At 41.4% G+C, this 24,119-nt stretch overlaps 1 protein-coding gene across 1 annotated transcript in view; it reads right to left on the bottom strand.

Annotated features, from left to right (window-relative positions):
* Positions 1 to 23,245, bottom strand: part of LOC126354347 (uncharacterized) — a 203,994-nt gene extending 180,749 nt beyond the window's left edge. Inside the window, exon 1 of the mRNA XM_050003922.1 lies at positions 23,039 to 23,245. The gene's annotated coding sequence lies outside the window, so the exon portion shown is untranslated. The remainder of the gene's footprint in view (positions 1 to 23,038) is intronic.
* Positions 23,246 to 24,119: the final 874 nt, after the last annotated feature.

Here is a 24,119-nt window from a genome sequence, read left to right as displayed (position 1 = left end):
GCGTAGATGCCATTCTGATGATTCACTACGGCTATGTTATGCATCGAAATTGTTTGACACTTCGCACACGTTCAGAAGAAACATCAGATTTGATGCACCTAAACTGATATTTTTCTATGTGTATATTAATGACTGCAAGAGAATTTGGAGCATTTTTTTATGAACGCTCCTCATACATGAGTAATTTAACATGTAGAGACGGCAGCACTCTCAGCTTGATCGCTGATTATGCCGTTGGGTAGAGGAAAGTATTATCACTGAATGATATGGAATACTTGATGACTTACAAGGGAAGGCGACGACGTTGGAATCACGGATTCCCTTCAAAATATCTACATCTTTGGTAGGCCATCAAAACAACATAATGTGCAAGCAGTAAGGTGAACTACTCTAGCAATCTCAAGGAAACCTCAAGAGAAGTTTTATGTATGTATTGTGCACCTGATGCATATGTGCGCAGTAGCCGCCTGTCAGAGTTCACAGTGGTCAAGCGATCAGCATTCAAGCTTCGTAAGCCGAACGTGTATGAGGCGTTGCTTCGACTCTCACTCAAACCTTCATTTTCTTAATAAAAACAAAAATTCTGTGTTATTCAGAAAATTTGCACCTACACTATTCGTTCTTGCTACATTAGCTACGTCTCACTTCTACGCAAATTAACTGTCAAATAGGGCTTGCCTCTGTGTCTACAGCTCGAAGCGTTGAGGCGCAAAGTAGTTCCGGTTACCTTACCAGATTGCATGCATAAAGGATTATGCAAATCATGTCAGGCATACATTTTCAGGAAAAGTATATTCGTTTCTTCATTAGTTACAAATGAGTTTATTCTAATGATTAAATTTAATTAAGTAGTCAAATAACAAGAAATTCACTAAAACTTCATGAAAATGTCATGATTTTTTTAAAAAACTTATATTACCTCTTCATATAAATTAAATAATACGAGCAGTGATGAAACACGGCCGTCTTACGTGGCTCCAATGCTAACCATTTCTTTCTTTCTTTTTTGAATTTTGTTCATTATTATTCGTTGTATATGATCGTAGTGGACGTTATATAACATCCGTTGTTGATCCCTTCATTCAGTTTTTTTTTTATTGCAAAGACCAGCCCCCTGTCTGACCGAACACGCTGAGCCACCGTGACGGCGAACCACTTGACTACGGCGAACTCTAGTGTCCACCAGTAACGCACCGGTACATCAATGACGTAACAGACCCTTAAAACTTCTTTTTCGATTTTCTCGCAAATTCTGTTGTTTTAATGGCCTACCAAAGGTGCATAAAGTTTGAAGTAAATCTATGATCCCAATATCGTGGACTTCCCTTGCCGGCCGGAGTGGCCAAACGGTTCTAGGCGCTACAGTCTGGAACCGAGCGACCGCTACGGTCGCAGGTTCGAATCCTGCCTCGGGCATGGATGTGTGCGATGTCATTAGGTTAGTTACGTTTGAGTAGTGCTAAGTTCGAGGGCACTGATGACCTCAGAAGTTAAGTCCCATAGTGCTAAGAGCCATTTGAACCATTTTTGATATGAACTTTCTCTTGGTACTATTTCCTTCCTAGCGACTGTGAGCTTCGGCGACAGAAATCTGTCTGTAATTTAATTGATAAGGAATTAATGCGAGGCTCCACTAATAATGTAGATTCCCGAATCAATAACGCCGTTTGGTAGCCACCCTACAGCCAAACTGTGTTCCGTGGACCACTGGTGTTTCCTGGGGATTAATAAGTGCTCTGTGGAAAATTACTAATAACGTGGCATTTTTTCGACGCTTTGACGATACTAATTGTTTTATAAAATTTTATTCTGGTTTCTGTGTTATTAATTAGGCTTTAAAATTGAAGTAATAACCGAATAAAATATGTGTTCCACATTTTTTAAAATACTGTTGACTTTAAAAAGAAAAGGTGTTCCATCAGAGTACCAGTCACAGAAAGATTTCGAAACGCGTGTCCTACACAAAAGCAGTTCAACACTATCTTAAAGTCGTTTCTTATCCAGTGCTGCATACCCGTGTTGTTATATGTCAATTAAGGTTTTTTTAACAATATAAATAATGAAAAATAACTTCGAAAATGTTTATCTGGCACTGTTCAGTACAAAAACAATAACACAGGTATGATGCAACACATGTATGATGCACTGGAATATCCAGGGCCGGTTCAAGAACATTTTGCACAAACAAGCGACTTACTATCCGCCCCCCTCCTCCCCCTCTCCCAGCCCCCACAATCATTTCCCAACACACACTTTCACTCGTGTCAGTTTTTGCTGATAATTGTGATACGCAGTGTATACAAATCATGCACTTGGGTGCCCCTGGTACACCTCTCAGCTCGGCGCCCGAAGTGACAGCTTCTAATTGGAGTATGTCTTGTGCCTAATTTTATGTTAATTCACCGCACAAAAGTAACATTTCCAACCTGATATCTCAGATTTCTTTCAAATTTTGTGCGTCCAATGACATCGATAAGAGGCAGAAAACTACCAATTTGCAGATTTATATTACAGTTGTGAAGAAAGTTACAGGTCTGAAAAAGTTAGAAATTGTATGAAATTGACATGTTTGTATCTCAAGATGAACTACTATAATACTGATTCTCAGCAATGAAGCTGATACAATGAAAACCTAGTGCAAATTGATATGCAGCATGGTGGATTTCACACACAATTATCATGCTGAAGGCAGTCAGATATTTCTACGTAAGACACATTGTCTATTTCACTGAAGACAAAGAGAAACTCTTACAAGTGTTATGGCGTGGGGATGTGTAGCCTCTGTGACCTGGAAACTAGTTTGCACTAAGCAACGTTAGATGATGGACATCTCCTATTTTGTCTGAAATTTAATAAACGTTGATTTAGATCTATTGGTGCTTGCATGTTATTTATGTCTCGCCTACTGCTGTATGGAGGTATATCTCTGCACATTAGTATTTGCGTTTCTGCAGTAAGTTATAAATGGGTGAATTGTAACCTGTAACACAGACAGTATCAAACCAACTCTAGACCGAGCTGAATTCGTCTGCCTGTTGCCTCACCTACAAACTTACCACAACCTTCGCGGGTTTCTTCGTATTCGGAACTTTTATCAACACCATTTACCTCATGCAGCAGAAATAAGGGCACCTCTGGCCGATGCCCTGATGGCCCCTCCCCCACCCCCCACCCCATACTCAGGAGAAACGAAAAACGGAGTGAAACACAGAAATGCAAAAGGTATGTGACTGTTGTAAAGAATCTCTGGCGAGGATGGTATCCTTAGCAGACGCAATACCGCACACTCAGATTACAGTCACAACTTATGCCAGTGACTCAATTATAGGCGCTGTACTTCAGAAAAAGGTGGCAGGTACTACCCAGCCTCTCAGATTTTTCTCTAAGAAATTATTAATATCTCAAACAGAATGGTCAACATTCGACATGAGTTACTGGCAGTGCTGGAACTGTGTGACACTTTTGCAAAGACCAAAGGGGTGCCATGTCATCATTTACATTGACCCCCAAGCCATTATCGCAGTCCCTATGACACCTCTCGGCGACATCAAACCCAGGCAATTCGGTCACTTTCTCAGCTACACACAATCTCGCTCACCATGGACTGTACCAGGTAGGCGGGAGAACAGGAAAAACAGCTATCGATTCAAGCCTTGCTCACAGACTTTTTGTCCAGTCTCACAATCAAGTGACGACCGATCCCTGAGTCAGAGGTCAATTTCCGTTGTCATATATCACACGACAGTATCTATCCGGTCCTGCCCAGCTCCATTTGACGAATAACTTTTGATCACATACATAATCTTGCACACCCAGGAGCCCAACACATGAGGTGGCTGATCACCAAACAGTTTTTTTGTTTGGTTGTTAGACATGACTATTAGTGACTATTGCGATTGGACGCAGCTATGTCTCGAATTTCAATAAAACACGGTGGTCAGACAAACACACACACACATACACACACACACACACACACACACACACACACATTGCGTTATAGTTTTCTGGGTACTATCACCATGGGCCAGCAATTTTAATTCAAATTGCACTCTTCACAGCCCTTTTAACGTTGCAACATCTCTCATTATCACACCAATCCATACCATCCCCAGAAAGCAATGGTTCAAATGGCTCTGAGCACTATGGGACTTAACTTCTGAGGTCATCAGTCCCCTAGAAAGTAGAACTACTTAAACCTAACTAACCTAAGGACATCACACACATCCATGCCCGAGGCGGGATTCGAACCTGCGACCGTAGCAGTCGCGCGGTTCCAGACTGTAGCGCCTAGAACCGCATGGCCACTGCGGCCAGCCAGAAAGCAATGCCCTACTAGAAAACTGGCACCGCACGATGAAGACAGCCATACATGTCACGAGGTTGGAAGGACCAAAGCTATCTCGTGGGTACTCCTCCATATCTGCATGGAATATAAAGATGATCTACAAGCCTCACTTGCTGAGTTACTCTATGGTGAGACGTTAATGCTGACAGATAATTTACATTACCGACACCTAATCCCAACTCATTAGACCTTCCCTTGATGGTGCAAAATGTCAAGAAATGTATCCGCAATTTAGTCCCCAACAATACATACATGAGACACTCATGAATTGCACCCTCGTCATGCTCCATGATGATACAGTATGAAACATTACAGCCACCCTACAACGGACCATTCTGAGTAGTAAAATGGGGAACTCACACTTTTGACATAAATGTCTGTGGAAAAACCACAATAGTCTCAATCACCAGATTGAAACCAGCGTGGACTCTGAAGCTGATACAGATAGTCTACAGAATCACGTCGACCCAGACGCAGGGTTGCCACCAAGTTTCCCGTTGTGAAATTCCCTGATATTTCCCTGATTTCCAGACAATTTTAGCATTTTTCCCTTACAAATTTTGACGTCTCAAGGATAAGTTACGACGTAAGTTGACAGTCGGTCTTTGCAGCTACGGTACAAGAAACAGTAGTGCAAACGAGAAAATGTGTAACAAAAACTTGTAAGAAAATGACGTTTCCTGATGTGGGCAATAATATTATGTTCTAATATCAACATATTTTTTAACGTACTGTTTTCAGATGGAGAAAGCAAGCCAGTCAGTCAGAATGGCCGTGCGGTTCTAGGCGCTACAGTCTGGAGCCGAGTGACCGCTACGGTCGCAGATTCGAATCCTGCTTCGGGCATGGATGTGTGTGTTGTCCTTAGGTTATTTAGGTGTAATTAGATCTAAGTTCTAGGCGACTGATGACCTCAGAAATTAAGTCGCATGGTGCTCAGAGCCATTTGAACCATTTTTGAAAGCAAGCCAAATGGTATATATTTTTCATTTCGACTACTGATGTTATTTTACTTCAATAGAACGAAACACATTTGTGACAAAAATATGGATTTGCTTGGAGTCGTTAGACAGATTTAAAATATCTTCACTGATTTCAAAAATAACCTCAGAAAAAAGTACGCCTCTTGAAAAAAGGATATAAGATGGGGAGTAATTGAGTAAACCTACACTGTGGGTGACTGCAATAAGATGTTGTAGCTACTATGTTCATTATTGTCAGTTATTACCCACTGTGTTATATCTATTCATTTACAGGTATTTTGTGATTTTTATTTTGAGAAATCTATGAGTACATAGCGTACAAACTGTCAGTGACTGACACAATTTCATCTTCTTATCGTCCATAATTTCCAACATATAAACCACTTTAGAACTGCAAAAATGTACTAGAACGAATAAAGTGTCTATAAAATGCCACATTGTACAACGTACTTGCGGTAGGACAGTCGCAGTTCCTGAAATTCATCACCCATGGCCTCTGGCGTGCTGATGAGCATAACAGTCTGGGTCCATGGATAAATCATAAAAATCTGTTGCTTTACTCCACACACAAACAGACCTGGCCTGCAGGGAGGTCGGAGAGACTAGACCCGAAGAGCAGGGTCTGCACATTAGTGGGAACCGAATGTCTTCAGATCAGCAGGCACGATACCTGCAGAAACGGCCTGTTGTTTTGGCCTGTTGTGGAAATCCACTCTTATGGCCAGCTATCGATGAGCCAGAGACAACATGTTGATGAAATGAGAGCACAGTCATCAATCCATGCAACTAATAACTTGTTCAAACACTCTGAGAATCAATAATAACGAGGGCAGGTAGCAATTCACCACAAAGATGAGTGCTGAGCTGCAGACAGGCATGTAGAAAAGACAATTAACACTCTCACAACTAAATTTTCAGCATTTGTCAGAAAATGAGAGTACACGCACATCCACACAATCACTCAGACACAATTCATGCACGCATGACCGCCTTCTCCGGCCGCTGCGTCTGCTGCCTCTGAGAATCAGATCCAGACAAACCACTTCTCATGCCTCCCATGCCTCTTGTCAACAGCTGCCAGGCTAGTGGCAGAAAGTGGTGGCAGCACTGACAGCAAGCTGAGGTGAGTTGTAGGAAGGAGAGAAGCAGTAGTAATGAGAGTGTAGGGAAGCGGGGCACGTACTCAGCTTCACCTAGCCAAGGGTGATGCGTGACACCTCAGTAAACAAACGATTTTGTCGACTGAGACAAAAACGTGTTTTTTCCAGAGTTTCTTTAAATTACCCTGATTTCCCTGACGTGTTTGAGATTCCCTGATATTCCATGATTTCCAGAACCTGTGGCAACCCTGAGCCGTCTCTCATACAAGTGAACCGCGTCCTACCCAACCAGAAACAATCACGATCGATGAATGAGATTGTCATATTTTTACGATCTAGTTAGTCGACGATGACCTACACATAGAAACAGAACATACAGCTTTTTCAAGGTGGCTGCTACCAGCCTCCTTCGGACCTTCCGCCTATAAACAATGTTGGATATAGCAGCAATGTCCTCACAACTCTCGCTTGCTGGCGAATTAACGATCAGCCTGCCTGTTAACATCACAACACAATTATCTATCCTGAATATACGACCCAACCGCACCATGACAACCAACAATCCAACACAACTGTCAACAGCGGAAGAGCCAACGGCAGCTATTCCCACCTCTCGCTACAGTCAGCAACATTGCCTTCCTCCTCAGTTTGCGCCAGACCAGATCAGTCGCTGGCCGGGGTGGCCGAGCGGTTCTAGGCACTACATTCTGGAACCACGCGACCGCTTCGGTCGCAGGTTCGAATCCTGCCTCGGGCATGGGTGTGTGTGATGTCCTTAGGTTAGTTAGGTTTAAGTAGTTCTAAGTTCTAGGGGACTGATGACCTCAGAAGCTAAGTCCCATAGTGCTCAGAGCCATTTGAACCATTGCTTTCTGGGGTGGTATGGCATGGTGTGCTCAGAGCCAGAACTGTCATCTGTGCTCTACAGCAAGCACCGCCGAACACCTCACACGCCTCACAGATGACGGTTTTCTACCACTCTCTGCTGTGCTCTGCACTCCGGGGGGAGGGGGGGGGGGACTTCGTGACAAAGAGAATCTCAGTCCAGTGCTGCTCAATGGGGGTGTGGAGCCTCTGTGCCTTGGATACTTGTTCACATCGAATTATGCACGTTGGTGGGCGTCTCCCGTATTGTCTGAAATTTAATTTTATTAAGACCCATTAGTCCTCGTCTGATGTTTACGTGTCACCTCTACACATTGTTTGGGTTGGGTTGTTTGGGGGAGGAGACCAGACAGCGAGGTCTTCGGTCTCATTGGGGTAGGGAAGGACGCGGAAGGAAGTCGGTCGTGCCCTTTCAAAGGAACCATCCCGGCATTTGCCTGAAGCGATTTAGGGCAGTCACGGAAAACCTAAAGCAGGATGGCCGGACGTGGGATTGAACCGTCGTCCTCCCGAAAGCTAACCACTGCGCCACCTCGCTCGGTACCATACACATTGGTATTTGCATCTCTGTAGTAATCTACAAATGGGTGAATTATTCCAGTGAAATCCCTGTATTTCATCCTGAATGAAGAAGGAGTAACTCTCTGCCAAACTACAAACAACGAGATATTCATTTACTCTGAGATCTTCTTTAGCGATTTTAAACTGTCACTGTCCTGATGACTGTGATAGAAACTGTTGTAAACTTGAGGCAAACACCTCAATGGAATAGGATGGTTTTTGTTATATCTGTAGAATTGCTCTGCTTGTAGTTGACCAAAATTTATACATAATTTCCTCAACGGAGGGGGTACCAAGTAGTTCAAACAGATAATCAGTCTTACCACACTTGGAAACTAGGACCATGTACCTAAGAAACATTCGGAAAGTGCAGGATTGCGTATAACAAAAACCACACAGTGCTTGTACGGCAGTAATGTGTGTTCTTCAGACTTTGTTCGTCGTTTGATATACATCCTTCAACCATCAACTTAAAATTCCGGTGAAAGACATGCATACACATAAACGGCAATGGTCTCTGTGGTGCTGGCAAGAACACAGTGCTTTGACTGCAACTCACAAAATTCTGATAATCTTATATTTACATCTGAGGACGAGTCTTTAAAATATGCATACATTTCCTTGAGATTGTGCAACGTTAGTTGCATGTGCTTATGTAGTCTATTTCAGTTTCCTTTCACAGAACCTTTGGAAGTACTATCCAAATTAGTATCTTGTCAGACATACCGGGTGAACTGTAAAACTTATCTTTCAACTGGGCAGTGATTTCACTTTCTCCTTTTCTTCACTCATCTTTTTCCAGTGGTGCCACGTAAGTATGCTCAGGACTGATGCAAACATTCAGTTTTCTCTTTTGGTACTTTTCCTCGAGATAAAGCTTAGTTTTCTTCACGAGGGATTCACCTAAATACTGAAAGCTGGCGATACATTAGGACACTTGCTTACCGTCCACTCCCGAATATTCCTCAAATTCTTCTGACTCTTGCATGACCTTCTTTAAATGGACTACAAGCATATAATTTTGACTTAAATCCATTTTTTTTTACAAATTGCTACTAAATACTACTTCCCTCGCAGGACATGTACATTGCAAGTTTGAGTAAACAAGCCATACACATGAAACAAGGTAACGATGACTGGCTGAAGTAAAAGTCCCTCTGATTGGCTGTTCACAGCAGGAAATGTTCACCAGTTGGCCAAAATAATAGCGGCTACTACTGCCTGCTGTTCTGAAAGAAAAAAATGATACGTAGTTGCTTACTAAATGTTAGTGTAGTGACGTAGACAAAGTATATTTTTGAGCAAGATGGCTTTGGTGTGCCGTATTGATATTTATCACGTTTATACACTCCTGGAAATAGAAATGAGAACACCGTGAATTCATTGTCCCAGGAAGGGAAAACTTTATTGTCACATTCCTGGGGTCAGATACATCACATGATCACACTGACAGAACCACAGGCACATAGACACAGGCAACAGAGCATGCACAATGTCGGTACTAGTACAGTGTATATCCACCTTTCGCAGCAATGCAGGCTGCTATTCTCCCATGGAGACGATCGTAGAGATGCTGGATGTAGTCCTGTGGAACGGCTTGCCATGCCATTTCCACCTGGCGCCTCAGTTGGACCAGCGTTCGTGCTGGACGTGCAGACCGCGTGAGACGACGCTTCATCCAGTCCCAAACATGCTCAACGGGGGACAGATCCGGAGATCTTGCTGGCCAGGGTAGTTGACTTACACCTTCTAGAGCACGTTGGGTGGCACGGGATACATGCGGACGTGCATTGTCCTGTTGGAACAGCAAATTCCCTTGCCGGTCTAGTAATGATAGAACGATGGGTTCGATGACGGTTTGGATGTACCGTGCACTATTCAGTGTCCCTTCGACGATCACCAGAGGTGTACGGCCAGTGTAGGAGATCGCTCCCCACACCATGATGCCGGGTGTTGGCCCTGTGTGCCTCGGTCGTTTGCAGTCCTGATTGTGGCGCTCACCTGCACGGCGCCAAACACGCATACGACCATCATTGGCACCAAGGCAGAAGCGACTCTCATCGCTGAAGACGACACGTCTCCATTCGTCCCTCCATTCACGCCTGTCGCGACACCACTGGAGGCGGGCTGCACGATGTTGGGGCGTGAGCGGCAGACGGCCTAACGGTGTGCGGGACCGTAGCCCAGCTTCATGGAGACGGTTGCGAATGGTCCTCGCCGATACCCCAGGAGCAACAGTGTCCCTAATTTGCTGGGAAAAGGCGGTGCGGTCCCCTACGGCACTGCGCAGGATCCTAAGGTCTTGGCGTGCATCCGTGAGTCGCTGCGGTCCGGTCCCAGGTCGACGGGCACGTGCACCTTCCGCCGACCACTGGCGACAACATCGATGTACTGTGGAGACCTCACGCCCCACGTGTTGAGCAATTCGGCGGTACGTCCACCCGGCCTCCCGCATGCCCACTATTCGCCCTCGCTCAAAGTCCGTCAACTGCACATACGGTTCAAGTCCACGTTGTCGCGGCATGCAACCAGTGTTAAAGACTGCGATGGAGCTCCGTATGCCACGGCAAACGGGCTGACACTGACGGCGGCGGTGCACAAATGCTGCGCAGCTAGCGCCATTCGACGGCCAACACCGCGGTTCCTGGTGTGTCCGCTGTGCCGTGCGTGTGATCATTGCTTGTACAGCCCTCTCGCAGTGTCCGGAGCAAGTATGGTGGGTCTGACACACCTGTGCCAATGTGTTCTTTTTTCCATTTCCAGGAGTGTAGTAACACACTGCAGCAATACTGTATATTTTTAAACAAATTGAAGGTGGAGTGTTCTGAATTATTCAATGTAAAAAGTAAAAGTCTATGACTTCGAGTGTGAAAATTCTTAGAAGTCCACCGCATTGTATATCAAGGTAAAGCTCTACTCATTAGCTGTTCAATGATATAAATTTGATTGCTGTATCTAGGTTACAATCATAATTATAGTAATTTGTCTTGAGACAGACCCATGCAAATCTCACTGTGTTTACAAAATTTGCAGACCTTTAAATTCCTTCACAATTGTTATAAACTGGCAGTTTTCGATCTCTTGCGTGGATCACCGAATACGCCAAACTGGAAAGAAATCTGAGTGGGTAGGGTTGAGTTCTGCGTTGAACTGAAACGGAATTACCCCGTACAGAAAGGTTACAGTTGTGAAGAGTCGGGCGCTCCTCTCAGCTGTGCGCCCCAAATAGTGGCCTGTGTCCCGCCCTGGAAATATCTCGCTGCCGCAGTATTATCTCGCTCACCCTAGGCAAAAAATATAGTGCCATCTTGAAAACCTGCACATCTGTGGCTGTAACGGTGCCACCTAACTATACTCCTCGATATCGTGTGAAGACAGTCACCACAGGTACTACTGCTTTTGTTCAGCTGCGGCTGTTGCTTTTGCTTCGAGTAGCTTGTGACGTCATTCCTATTGCGTCAAATAGCTCATATGTCAGGATTGCACAATGTCTTATGTATTAAATGAAGTCTGATATAATTTTAAGCTGTACTGATTCGCCAGTTGTACAGATAAATGATTGCATCCAAATGACCTTTGGAAGCCCTCTCAAACTGACTGTCTTCCTTTCAAAACATATTAGTTAAACTGGGTATAATTTCTAAAAGAAAAACCAGGTATGAAAACTTTAGCCGCACCAGGGTAGTAAATAGGCAGCTAGTCTCGCAGCAGTCTACATGGCTCACTAGTCCATACTGTTTGGAGATGGTAGGCTTTCCAACGTCTGCCTCTGGCTCTCTGATGACACTCATGTATTGACGGCGTCACGGGTCATTCCATATTGATGGTCCAAGATTCGCCGTACCTCGAAATGGACGGGAGAACCCCAGCTACTCTAGCCGCTCCATAGCTAGCTGGAAAACGGAAGAGCAGCGCTTCTGGTAGGAAAGTGGCCTTTCCTGGGAAAAACGTTGCAACTGTGTACGGATTGGGTAACTGTAAGAAACATTTTCACTTCCTGCATCTTAGCGTAGCATGCAGTGATTTACGCAGTTTCTATTAGTGTGCGTTCCTTCCATTTATCATATTAGTTACTAATTATGTGTTCCACGGGGAATTAACATGTATATTGTAATTAGCACTCCTTGGGCGTGTCTACACACTAGGTCGCATTTATGTGAGGGGTGCGTTGCGGGAGGCTCGATATAATCTTGCGAAACATCCTGCAGTTTTTCGTTACGACATATCTGGGTAGACACGGTGGGATGGACTCGCCTGCTTGCTCTTGTCTTTACTGACAGGCTACAACTGTTCCTGCGATCTCTCCGTCGACTCTGTCCCAGCGACGGTGATCCTCTACTTCACATACGCTTCGTCCCGCTATAAACAAGAAATTGTACTGAATCTCATATAACGTTGTCCCCTAGCATAGCTCTGGAAACACTCTTTGAGAAACTCTTGTTCAGGGGTAGTCAGCCTTTCTTACTTACTACCTATTTTTGTATCTACGTTAGTAACGAAAATTTTTTAAACAAAAAAAAAAAAAAATGGCTCCGAGCACTATGGGAATCAACTGCTGTGGTCATTAGTCCCCTAGAACTTAGAACTACTTAAACCTAACTAACCTAAGGACATCACACACATCCATGCCCGAGGCAGGATTCGAACCTGCGACCGTAGCAGTCGCACGGTTCCGGACTGCGCGCCTAGAACCGCGAGACCACCGCGGCCGGCTTTTCTAAACACTTGCATAGTAACGGTGACGTATGAAGAAGGGAAGTAATTTTAGGTAATAAAATTTATAAAGCAGAGTTATGGCAAGTTAAAGCATATAATAACAACTACTTACCATATAACATAACGAATATTTTCTTTTTAAATCTCTACTGCCTACCACTCAGCATGAAACGTAGAACTCCCAGTAGTGGGCGGTAGGGACCAAGTTAACTACTACTACATCTTTGGGCAGCAGTCAAACAGTCGTTTCTCTCAATCGCGTGATACCATTCATTTCCTCATCACATTCTTACCATCTCTGTTTCACGATTTTATACCACCTAAAGCGAGTATTAATTGCTTTGTAGCAGAACAAGCCAGGCGCCTATTTCAGTGAACCAATTGAACCCCTCAGGGCATAGGCTCAGTGCATACAAATTAACCACTGTAGAAATTTACTAGTATGCCTCAATGTGCATATAACTGCTTCGGAGCAGCAACGTGACATCATAGCGCCCATAGTACGGACCGTGATTTAACATCTTAAAATGCAATGTAATGCCAAAAATTTGGCAAAAAGGCCGACAGCGTTAAATTAAAATATTAGTGACTGGCTTGAGAGAATTGTTACATCTACTAAACGCGTAAATATCACGTCTCATCACTATGATTTGATAAAATCCGGAACGAATATATAAAATCAGTACTGCGAAAGTCCAATTAGATATGCTTGGTGGATTATACGAAAGTGCCATTCGCCTCTAAACGAAACGGCAAGGATGACTCTAGAACTCTATTATACTGTTTAGCTTCCTTATCATGTGGGTCTGACGGAAAACTCAAAGCAATTTAGCGATGCTCTGTTAGGATCACAACAGACAGCATTCTTCCTTCAAAAGTGTACCAAATACTGTAAGCGACCTTAAGAAGAAGATCCTTGGATGAAAATAGCGATGTTGTTCTTATGAAATCGTGTAAAATTAGTATAATTCCCTCATTCCATACACGAATGAAATAAGAAGTGATGGCTAACACAAGTAAGTACGTCCCATAAGCATCGTAATGCGTAAAACACACAGGTGAAAATATATTTGCAAACCTCTTTTTCTACACAGTAGAACGATCTGAAAACTGAGGGCTGGTGTTTAACGAATCCACTGCCAGATCTGATACTGTTTCTTCTTAATTTATATTTCCTCTGGATGTACGTAGCATAGATTACGCAACACCTGATGGGTTTTGTGATATTTGATTTCAACGTTCACTACAATTTTTTCCCACCTTGCTTAACATCCGTCCCTGTAAATTCTTCAGATTCTTGTGTACTCCTTTAAATAGACTGCAAAATACAATTTTGATTTGAAATCCATTTTTTCAAACTTTTAACAAATACTACTTCACAGCACATATATACTGTGGTTTGAATTAAGAAGCCACAGCAGTGATACAAGCTAATCACAACTGGTGGAAATAGAAGTCTGCCTGATTGGCAGTTCACAGCAATAAACGTTCACCAGTTGGACAGAATGTCAGTGATCGCTACTGGCTGATGTTGTGGAAAAAATCGGATATATAGCTTCTTACTGCATTTTGTTAGCGTAGTGCTGCGAATTGTTGCCGGAACTGCGCGCTCCGGTGTTGAGGCGGTCCTTCTCTGCAGGTTGATGAGAAAACGTTTGGGATTCTATTTCGGCTCTGTTCCGTAAAGGTTAGCATCCATCGTGGCTTCAGGACAGCGCCAAAACCACCGTCGTTCCAAGCAAACAGCATGATTTCTCCTGAACTGCGTTATTGAAAAACAATTTAATAAAAGTGTTTCTCTCATTTTGTTAGGCAATAATAAAATTGCATTTTACTAAAAGCACAGAACACCACTGCTAGACATGCGTGAGAATTCTGTGACTAATAAAAAGTCTGCATTCGTCTGCACTCCATGTTCCAGCAGAAGGCAAATGCAGCACATGTTCCAATACACCGTTTAAATTCGCAGCCAACGACTGAACGTGCCACTGGAGAAAAGTGAGCATTTCAGATTTCTATTACATTGAAAATACGCTGGATTCTAGACTGGTTATCTATAGAAGTATTTGTGCTGATATTCAACTCTGTGTGACCTTTACTCTGGTTTCGTTTCCAGCACGAAATTCAATTTAGGCTTGATCCCTGTCTTGATTCTCGTTTTAATCTCGCGCAAATTGCATAATGTAATCAGAGATGTAACAGAAAACTAAGAGAATTTTACTTGGAGTCGGATATCCGCTGAATTTATTCTTCAATGGAAGATTTGATCTGAGTGACAACAGGAACTGGCAATTATGTCTGAATATAAACTTTATGACAAAGTGAGATCGATTCAAAATACGTGGGAGCTACGATGAGATGGAGCGGAATACGCTTAGCAAAGACTTCTGCATACAGGAAACTCAGTATTTAAGATTTAACTCCAGAATTCAATATGCTGTATACCTACAAGTGCCCACCGCGAATGAGATAAGGAGACAAATTTCATTCAAGTTTGCAAATTTTCGTTGCTTTCCAATCATGTAAAAATGATCATATGTCATAATCTAGTACTGCGAAACTTAGTAATACTGATAATAGCAACTGTTACCCTTAAAAGCAACAGAGACATACTTTAAAAAATAATTTTGCGATAAAGTTCATGAGAGCTAGGTAACCATGCTTCCTCATCGCATACTGTGATTATAATATAATAGGCGACATGCTATAAATGTCCTCCAGGTTAGAATGCTCTCACAAATTCCTCGTTTTAAACAAGTTTCAACCTCAACTTTCATATAATCTGTAAAGGTAATGTTGAATGTAATTGTTTTCCCTAACATAAGCACCAACAGATGCTATGCACTTTGATTGTTGGTTGGGCCGACTCTGCTTCGCTCTACATACACAGTAGGAAGAAACACGCCTACATCAGAACATTAATAAGTACATATACATCAACACTCGTCTAGATGTAATTATACATTAATCAATAGCCATCCCGTTTAGAGGAAACGCATGCACACATTTCTTAAGAAAAACTGTGGAGATATTGAGAGAGAAAGAGAGCGAGCGAGAGAGAGAGAGAGGGGGGGGGGGAGGGAGAGAGGGAGAGGGAGACAGAAGAATAATTCGGATTCTGCACCAATGAAAATTTGCCATGTTTCCCAACGCTCTCATAAGGAATTACTGAAACCAAAAGATGATAGAATTTTGAAGTATTCCGCTTGCGCGCCTGTTTCATTTAGCGGCCTACCTCGTTTGTTGCAGTCTCTGTGAAGAATATTGTGGCACAGGTTTGTAGTAACTCACAGCAGACCAGACTGGAGCAAAATAGGTAAATGAAACTTGGTAAAAAGTTGATCCTGTCTTCCTAGAGTTCCGAAAGGCGTTCCACACTGGATCAGATTGTCAGTTACTGACCAAGACACAATCATATGAGGATCTTCGCAGATAAGCGATTGGCTAGATGAATATTTAACTCTTAGGAACCAGTACATTATACCGGCCGGGGAATGTGCCACAGGAATGAAAGTAACGGTTATTGCTCCCCCCCCCCCCCCCCCAAAAAAAAAACGTAAGAGGACTTATGATGTTCTCAGTATAATAAATCATTTATCATATAGCATCAGCTATACTAGAATATTGTTCACGCAGATGATGCTGTTGTCTACAGGAAAATAGCGTCGTCATACGACAGTACATTATATTTCAAAAATTTAGAAAAATTTCCGCCTAGCGTAATGAATGGCAATTTTCCTTAGATGCTGATCAGTGCAAAGTGATGCCTATAACAAAGGTAAGGAAAACGATAGTAACAGATTATAAGATTAATAGTGAACGTCTTGAGCACGTCACGTCGTATAATTACTTGTCGGAAGCAATACGAAATGGGTCGATCAAGCAAGGCAAATGAAATACTTAGATTAGCTGGAAGGATTATGGGGAAGTACAGTGGATCTATAAAAAAAATTACATAAAAGATAGGAATGTGGCCAATTTCAGAGTACTTTTCAATCATTGGGAATCTCGTCAACTGAATATGAGAGCAGACGTTGAATGAATCAACAGGCGCTTCTACTAGGATTTATAGACTGTGCAAAATTGTAACTGAAGTGTCCAGGGAGCCTAATGGTAAGAAGGGCTACGTAGATTTCGCGGAACACTGTTGGGTTAGGTCTGAAGAACTTTTATTCAAGAAAGACTATGCAAACATTCTGCTGCCACTATCTACATTCCGTGCAGCGATCTTGGGAGTGAGATAAGAAAAGTTGGGGGGCGTAGAGAGGCATATTTTCCCCCGCTCAGTGCCTGAGTAGAACAGGGCAAAAAAATCCAGTTGTACGAGATACCCTCCGCGGTGGATACTGATATTTCGCTGCAGATGTTCGGCGTGTGAAGCGTATGCATCTGGTATCGGCTTCTCTGATTGTTTTCGTTTGCCGTTGCATCAAATATATAGTCTGGCACAAAGGGGGATGGTTGCTCATTTCAACGTGGCAGCTACTGGTGACTTCTTTACTGTAGGCAGCGAGCATAAGGAGAATAAGAACTGATGGCACTATCTTTCTCCTTCAGAAACAGAATGAATGGCAAACATGACATATAAACAGCCCCGTCTTCCAAATTTTCAACATTTACATTCCCTTCCACGTAAGGATTACGGATCGATTTTCTTGTCTTTCGAGATGAGAATTTTCGCTGTCTCCCACCACAGCTCCTGTTACATTCCCAGTTCCAAGACGTTCCTTCTCCACTTTATGTGCTGTTCAACAATATTTTCGTTCCTTCTAAGCTGTTACCATGTGTTACAATTCAGAATCTCTCAACGCCACGACGACAGTAGGTGTCACACACAAGGAAGCCCAGTAACTGATTTCGCGCGAAAATTTGGACCATAATTCTGACAGTATGCAGTATAATCTTCTGAAAGTAAAGCTTTTAAACGTCCGCGGATACCGTTTGTTTGTCGCCCGCTCTGTCCCTCTTCGGCCACCTAATGCCCGAACACAAGGTGCACTGCAGCAGAGTGACAACCAGAGTTCTCTTATTCCCGCGATGTTTAAGGTTACGGAGGCAGAGGGGGAAGGTGGACACATCCGTCCAACGGGTTTAGAAATTTTGTTTGAGAACGTACTGTTATTTTAGGTGAAGAATTGTATGGCATTTGAGTGTTATACATCAACCCCGCGCACATATATGTAGAATATTATTTTAACAGTTTCTCCTATCAACATCCTGCAGCTGTATAAATGCGTCAAAATCAAAATGACTAAACCTGAGAAAGTGAAGTTAATGATTTTATATCTGCCACATTTAATCATCCAAATCATCCATTGGAAGGAGTAACAAATGTACTGTACTTTAACAGTGCCAACTTACTTCATAATTCAAAGAAAAGAGCGCACAACAGCGATGTTAATAATCAAATAACGCCAGGCCTCTTCCTTAACCACACATTCATCGTTCCACTCATTTGCACTGCAATTCTGATTCGCGACATAAATAAGTTCAAAGCAAAGAAATGCCCGGGACCAGACACGGATTAGAAACAGCGTGCTTTGAAACAATGAACTAAGTATGTTGCAAATGTCAAAATAGTATTTCACAAACTCCCTTACTCCGCTGTACAGTAATTGGCGCTCGAGCATTAAGGGGCTGCATTGGGGCAGAGCGAGTCAAACAAAAACAGAAGATTATAACTACGTACTATCAGAATTATGGCCAAAATTTTCATACGTGATCAGTTTTTGGGGCTAGTATTTTGCTAGTGTGTTTTTTTTCTTTAAAATATAATGTCAACTTGGTAATGTTTCCTTATCACATATAGTCTTTTGTGAGACCAACAATAGTAGGTTGCAGTATTGTAGCTTGTATTGGTATCGAAAACGGCTTATCATTACTTTTGGCTGTATGCAGCGGCGTCTTCTGCGAATGTTCTTAATACTCATGTATAGTGAGCTATTTCCTTTATGGTGCTAATGAAATCTCTAAGGACAGCATCATCGAGTGGGGGCAGTAGTATATCTGGAAAAACTACGGGTCGTTTGGGTAGGGATGTTACCAGTGAATACTTATGTTAAGTTTCGTGGCAGTTTTTCTCATAAAAAAGCTGCAATGGTTCTGATGAGACGATATAGCAATATCTTAAGCTACTCTCCCCACAATAAATAAGAAAAATATTTACTTTGCATTTTATAATAGCTGTCGAAATCAGAGAATGCCACTGACAACAATCTGTTTATTGAAAGCAGTGTGCAGTAGTAGTTTTTAATCAAATTTGTTGCAGAACTAACATTCATTACCTGTTTGCTTAGAATTTACATACTTCAGAAAAGTTTGAAAACAGGAAAAACTACAAATTTTGAGGTAATTCCTGATTGTTCTAACATCTCAACAATTTAAGAACGTAGAATAAGCAGACCTCCATAGACTCGTTTACGTCATTACTGAATAGGGAATATGTTATCAAACATTTCAACGGTAGTCTAACTTATACATTACAAAACATTTTCTGTGTTTAATCACGCAGGAACTACTAAAGAATGTAAGCCTTTCAATTTCTATAAATAAACCGAAGCAAGATCCCAAACTAAACATACGTGGATAGGTCGGTTACGATATTTAACACGGCCAAAAATAGATCAATAGCATGATGAATAGCATTGTGAAGTGGAATGCGAGCCAGAAAACTCTGAAATGCCAATAAAAACATTGCCTATCACAATGGACCGCACTGTAGCTTGTGAAACTGAACACGTACTTTGAACATAACAAAGGTAAAGCATTGAATTTAAGGATTAACTAGCCGCAGAATATTTGCCAAAGTAAAACTGAATTGTAACACCTTTCATTAAGTAAATGAATAATAAAAATTAAAACCGTGAGGATAAGTTATGATATTTAGAAACTAAATGCATGTTGTCGATGATTTCACGAGTAAATGTGATACCAGACTCTTCCTCTGACGACTTTAGGTAAACCAAAACCAACGATGTCTCTTGATCAGTGACGTCACATTAATCGTGAAGACGATCATTTAACTTTGTTAGCTACTAAGACAACCACAGATAACATTTAATAACAGGCTGATAGTATTCTTCAAGATGGCGACGAAAAGACAGACCATTATATTCATAAATAAGCGTAAAAAAACTCAAAGTATTTCAGTCAGAAAACAAAATGAAATTATCAGTACAGCCACGGGAACAAGGGGATTTGGCGTAAACAAACGTAAAAAAATAATAATAAAGATAAGATCGCTCAGAGTAACCCAGACATCGAATAAAGGATAAGCGAATTTCTCTGGAATAAACAGAACTAAAAGAGAAAATACAAAACTGCAATCGTATAATTCGCTTGACCTATATAGCTCACACGAAGAAAGCGACAACAGTCACTCCCTTCACGAAAACATCAAGATAATCGAGAAATTACATTCACGAATTTGTCTAGAATAAACCAAACATAAAAATACAAACATCCCAGAATTGCAATTGTATTTTTTCCTTGACCCATTTAGCTCAAACGAAAACAGGCGTACCTTACACATCCTAAGAAAGCCAATAAATGGAACTGCAGCTTACCCTGGACATGTATACCTGATTAAAGCGAGAAATTGAGGGCACAGTGCCAATGAATGAACGTAATCAGAGAATACAAAAATCACACAATTGAAATCGAAATCTTTACTTGATCTATATACTTCAAACGTAGGCAGCGATACCACCCACACCCACACCAAAAGACAACTTATTCCAATAACGACACAAAGTAATTAATCCACAATGTAACTACAAAATATGGAAGAAAAATTGGAATTGCAATATGCTCCACACCTATGTGAGTCAAAAGAAGACAACGATATCAGGCAAACCGAAAAATAAAGCACACAAATTCCTCCAGAATAAACCGAAAAGAATACACTAAATACACGATTAGCATCGAATATTTCGCTTGATCTACGTAACTAAAACGACGACAGGGATACCACAAACGTGCTCAAAGCAACGAAAAAATCGAATATTAACACACACAATTTCTACAAACATCCACACACACGAATAATCTCAAGGCACGCCAAGCCTATATATCTCACCCCCAACAAAAGAGAAACCACGTAAACAAGAAATTGCATAAACGAATACGTGTGAAATAAACCGAAAAAGTCGCACAATTGCAATCGAATTCTTCACTTGACGTATGTAGTTCAAACAGGGAGTGATACCATAAACGCTCCATCGTCCATAAATAAATAAATAAATAAATAAAATAAAAAAAATCCTTCACAAGAAATAGAAAGGAAATACGTATTACAAAACTGAAATCGCAATCCAAACAAAAATTAATCGTCAAAAAAACAAAAAGGTAAAAACAAATTCCTTCACAAAAAGAGAAAGAAAATACGTATTACGGAACTGAAATCGTAATCCAAATGAAAATTAGTAAGTCAATAACAATAAAAAAGTAACATATGTATACCAAAGGCTCAACTCGCTTAATTAAATCATTACTACAAACTACATCACCACGGGAATAAGCTCCGGCTTACTAAGCCTCTCCCTGTTTCTTGCAGGACCTCCTCTCGGTCCTTCCGCCGGGAGGAGGTCATTCTAATCAGGCTGCGTATTGGGCACTGCCTTTTTAGCCATCGTCATTTGATAAGTGGCGCTACCCCACCACTTTGTACACATTGCGACCAAGTTTTAACTGCCCGCCACTTCCTGGCGGAATGCCAATTTTAGAACCGTTTACTTTCCCGATTTGGTTTGCCCTTCTGAGTGATCGGCCGTTTTAGCAAATGACAGGCGGGCGGTCGACCGCGTTTTACTTTTTATCCGCCAAAGCAATATGGGGGAGGCCATTTAATTTTTGGTTTTGGATCTCCGTTTCTCTATGGTGTCTCTTTTAGCCCTTTTTCCACATGCCTGTTTTTAGCTGTCTTCTCTTATGTCACTTCGGACTGATATAAAGTCGTTTTTTAACTCCTCTCTGTCTTCGTGTTCCATAGTATTGCCTTGGGCACGTATGACCCCAGTTGCTTTTTGCGCCCTAAACCAAACCCACTTCAAGAGTGACCTACCACTAACAACAACATGACATGTAGCAGAACAATCGATTTCTTAGATGAAACGGCTCAACGACGCCACAGTTGAAAGAAAATGGAGATTGTAGAAAAAAATTAAGAATAGCATTACAGTTCATGACCATATGTGAAATGCACTTCTGTTCTTGACTAAACTAACCCTGAAAAAACTTGGTATATAACAAAAACTGCCAAAAAGTTGTAAGAAACAACATTATATTTGTAACTATTAATCGTTTCATTCACTGCAATTGAACTTCTGCCCTGAAGTTCCTTCTTGAGCTTATCCTCAGAAATCATGTTTACTGAACTTAAAAACTTAACAGATTACACGATAAACTAAGACGAGCACAGGCAACATTAATAACGATCTCTCACATAACGTCTTGGGTCAAAGCGGACGAGTGGAATCGAAACTAGCTTTCGATCTGGTGTTGGGAACATGTTAGAGATATTAACTGCAAATGAAAATACTAATCAATTATGAAATATACGATCAAGTCCTTTTTGTATGTACACTTAATTTTCTTGGCATTTCAGTTTCTATTCCCAACAGCCTCATATTCTTTAGAAGCAGTATGATATGCTGATGTGGAGTTAAACACTTAGAAAAAGAGACTTGTTCGTGGTTCACGTATTCTTTGTGTCTTTTAACTGACGAAGTCAAGGGGAAAAGCAGTTTTTTTGTGAAATTGTTGAGTTAGGGAAAACCTGACACTTTATAGTTCACCATTCTATTTTCAATGTGACAAGAGCTAATACCACCGCTTCTGGAAGACAGTGGGTAAAGCAATAATAAATTAGAAACTAATAAGCACTCTTCCATTGGTTATAGTATGTTTTTGTTATTCTCTAAATTTAAGATATTCTAAATCAGCTCATTTATGATAGAATTACTCAATACCGTGGAATTCGAAGTACGTGCACCTGAGAGTTTTCAAAGAAATTTCGAGCCATATTTAGTTCGAGAAGTAAAACTTGGAACAGGCAGACTTGTCCTATATTTACATGATCGGTAAGTAAGAAATTAGAAGCATATAATCATAAGAATAAAGTGAAAGGTATTTCTTCTATGCTCTAATGTTCCAAATCGACGTTCACTTATTTGTTAGGTGTGCTGCCTTTGATTATATTGTCACTAAACTTACAGGACTGCGGGTAAGCGTATTTGCATTTCTCGCATTAGACTTCAAGCTACAGAATTAAGTAATTACAACGTAGCTGGCATTATTAAACTTTTGATGTTAAGCAAGAAACATTTTCCTAAAATTCTACATTAGGAATGCATTTCTATTTAATATTACTGTCATGTTCCGTCTTTACTGGACAGTATGCCAACGGAAAATTAGGTCAATGCTATAAATTTTTGGTGCAGACTTACCTCTTTAAAAGACTTGGTGGTACGGAACAGAGGTGGTCCCTGACATCTTCTGCTGCTGAAGGTACTGAGTGAGTGACATTGTCAATTTTATTGCCTTAGCCATTTCTGCGGAGTGGACATGTTACAAAAATTCGCGTGACATCTTGTTTGATCGTTCGCCACAGACGGCAGCTGTAGATGATTAGCGTTATCGCTGCCAACCGCAACAAGGCTACGTACAAGTTCTTTGCCACGTTAAGGTACACGTGAGAGAGTAGAAACATCTACGAAGCGAGCGTACGATTATGAGCATGTCGCCAACATCAGATTGTAATTATCTCATGAATTAAGTATACTGCTGTTGTTTTACAGTTTATGCTAAGACCGATGCTTTAATGTAACTATTATTTGCCCTGTTGTTACAGATTTATTCATATATGTGCAATGATCAATAGCTGCTGCTGTTACTGATGCAAAATGAAATACTTCACAGGAGCTAAAGGTATATTTCGCAGGTAAATACTGCAAAAGTCTAGTTGTAGTAACCACACTACCACAGTATAACAAAAAAGTCGCGACACCTCGGCGCTTTTTGTTACCCAAACGATAGCAGCGCTCCAAGCGGCCAGTAAGCGACACTTGTGAATACGATATCGGTTAAGTGCGAATACTAACGTTTATACAGATTTGTAACATAGTTTTTACAATAGGGACTGCATGTAGTGTCATAAAACTCGAAAATAAATAAAAACGACATCACTTTTGTCATCATTTAGTTTCCAGAGCAACCTGATAGGTACGAAACGGTACTTTACAGGGCACTTTATTTACGATTCTCTTGTAACGTAGAGACATTTACTGAATAATGTCGTTTTCCTTTAATAACAAAAAAAAATGTCAGTAAACACAAGAAGACCTGACGTTTTGCAGAAAGACGTCGTATCTCTACCCAACAAGCGGAGTTTAGTTTACTACACGTTTAGTCAAATCAGTGAATTTGGAACATAGGAGACCCGTATAGAATGCAACACCCACATTATTTAACATACCAATTCCGTAACTACAAACCTAGCTTAAGGAAAAGCATACCATACATAATAAT

Source organism: Schistocerca gregaria, chromosome 3 (assembly GCF_023897955.1).
Source record: "Schistocerca gregaria isolate iqSchGreg1 chromosome 3, iqSchGreg1.2, whole genome shotgun sequence".
Lineage (NCBI taxonomy): Eukaryota > Metazoa > Arthropoda > Insecta > Orthoptera > Acrididae > Schistocerca > Schistocerca gregaria.
The sequence above is the reverse complement of the archived record's forward strand: the minus strand, read 5'-3'. Positions and strand labels throughout refer to the sequence as shown.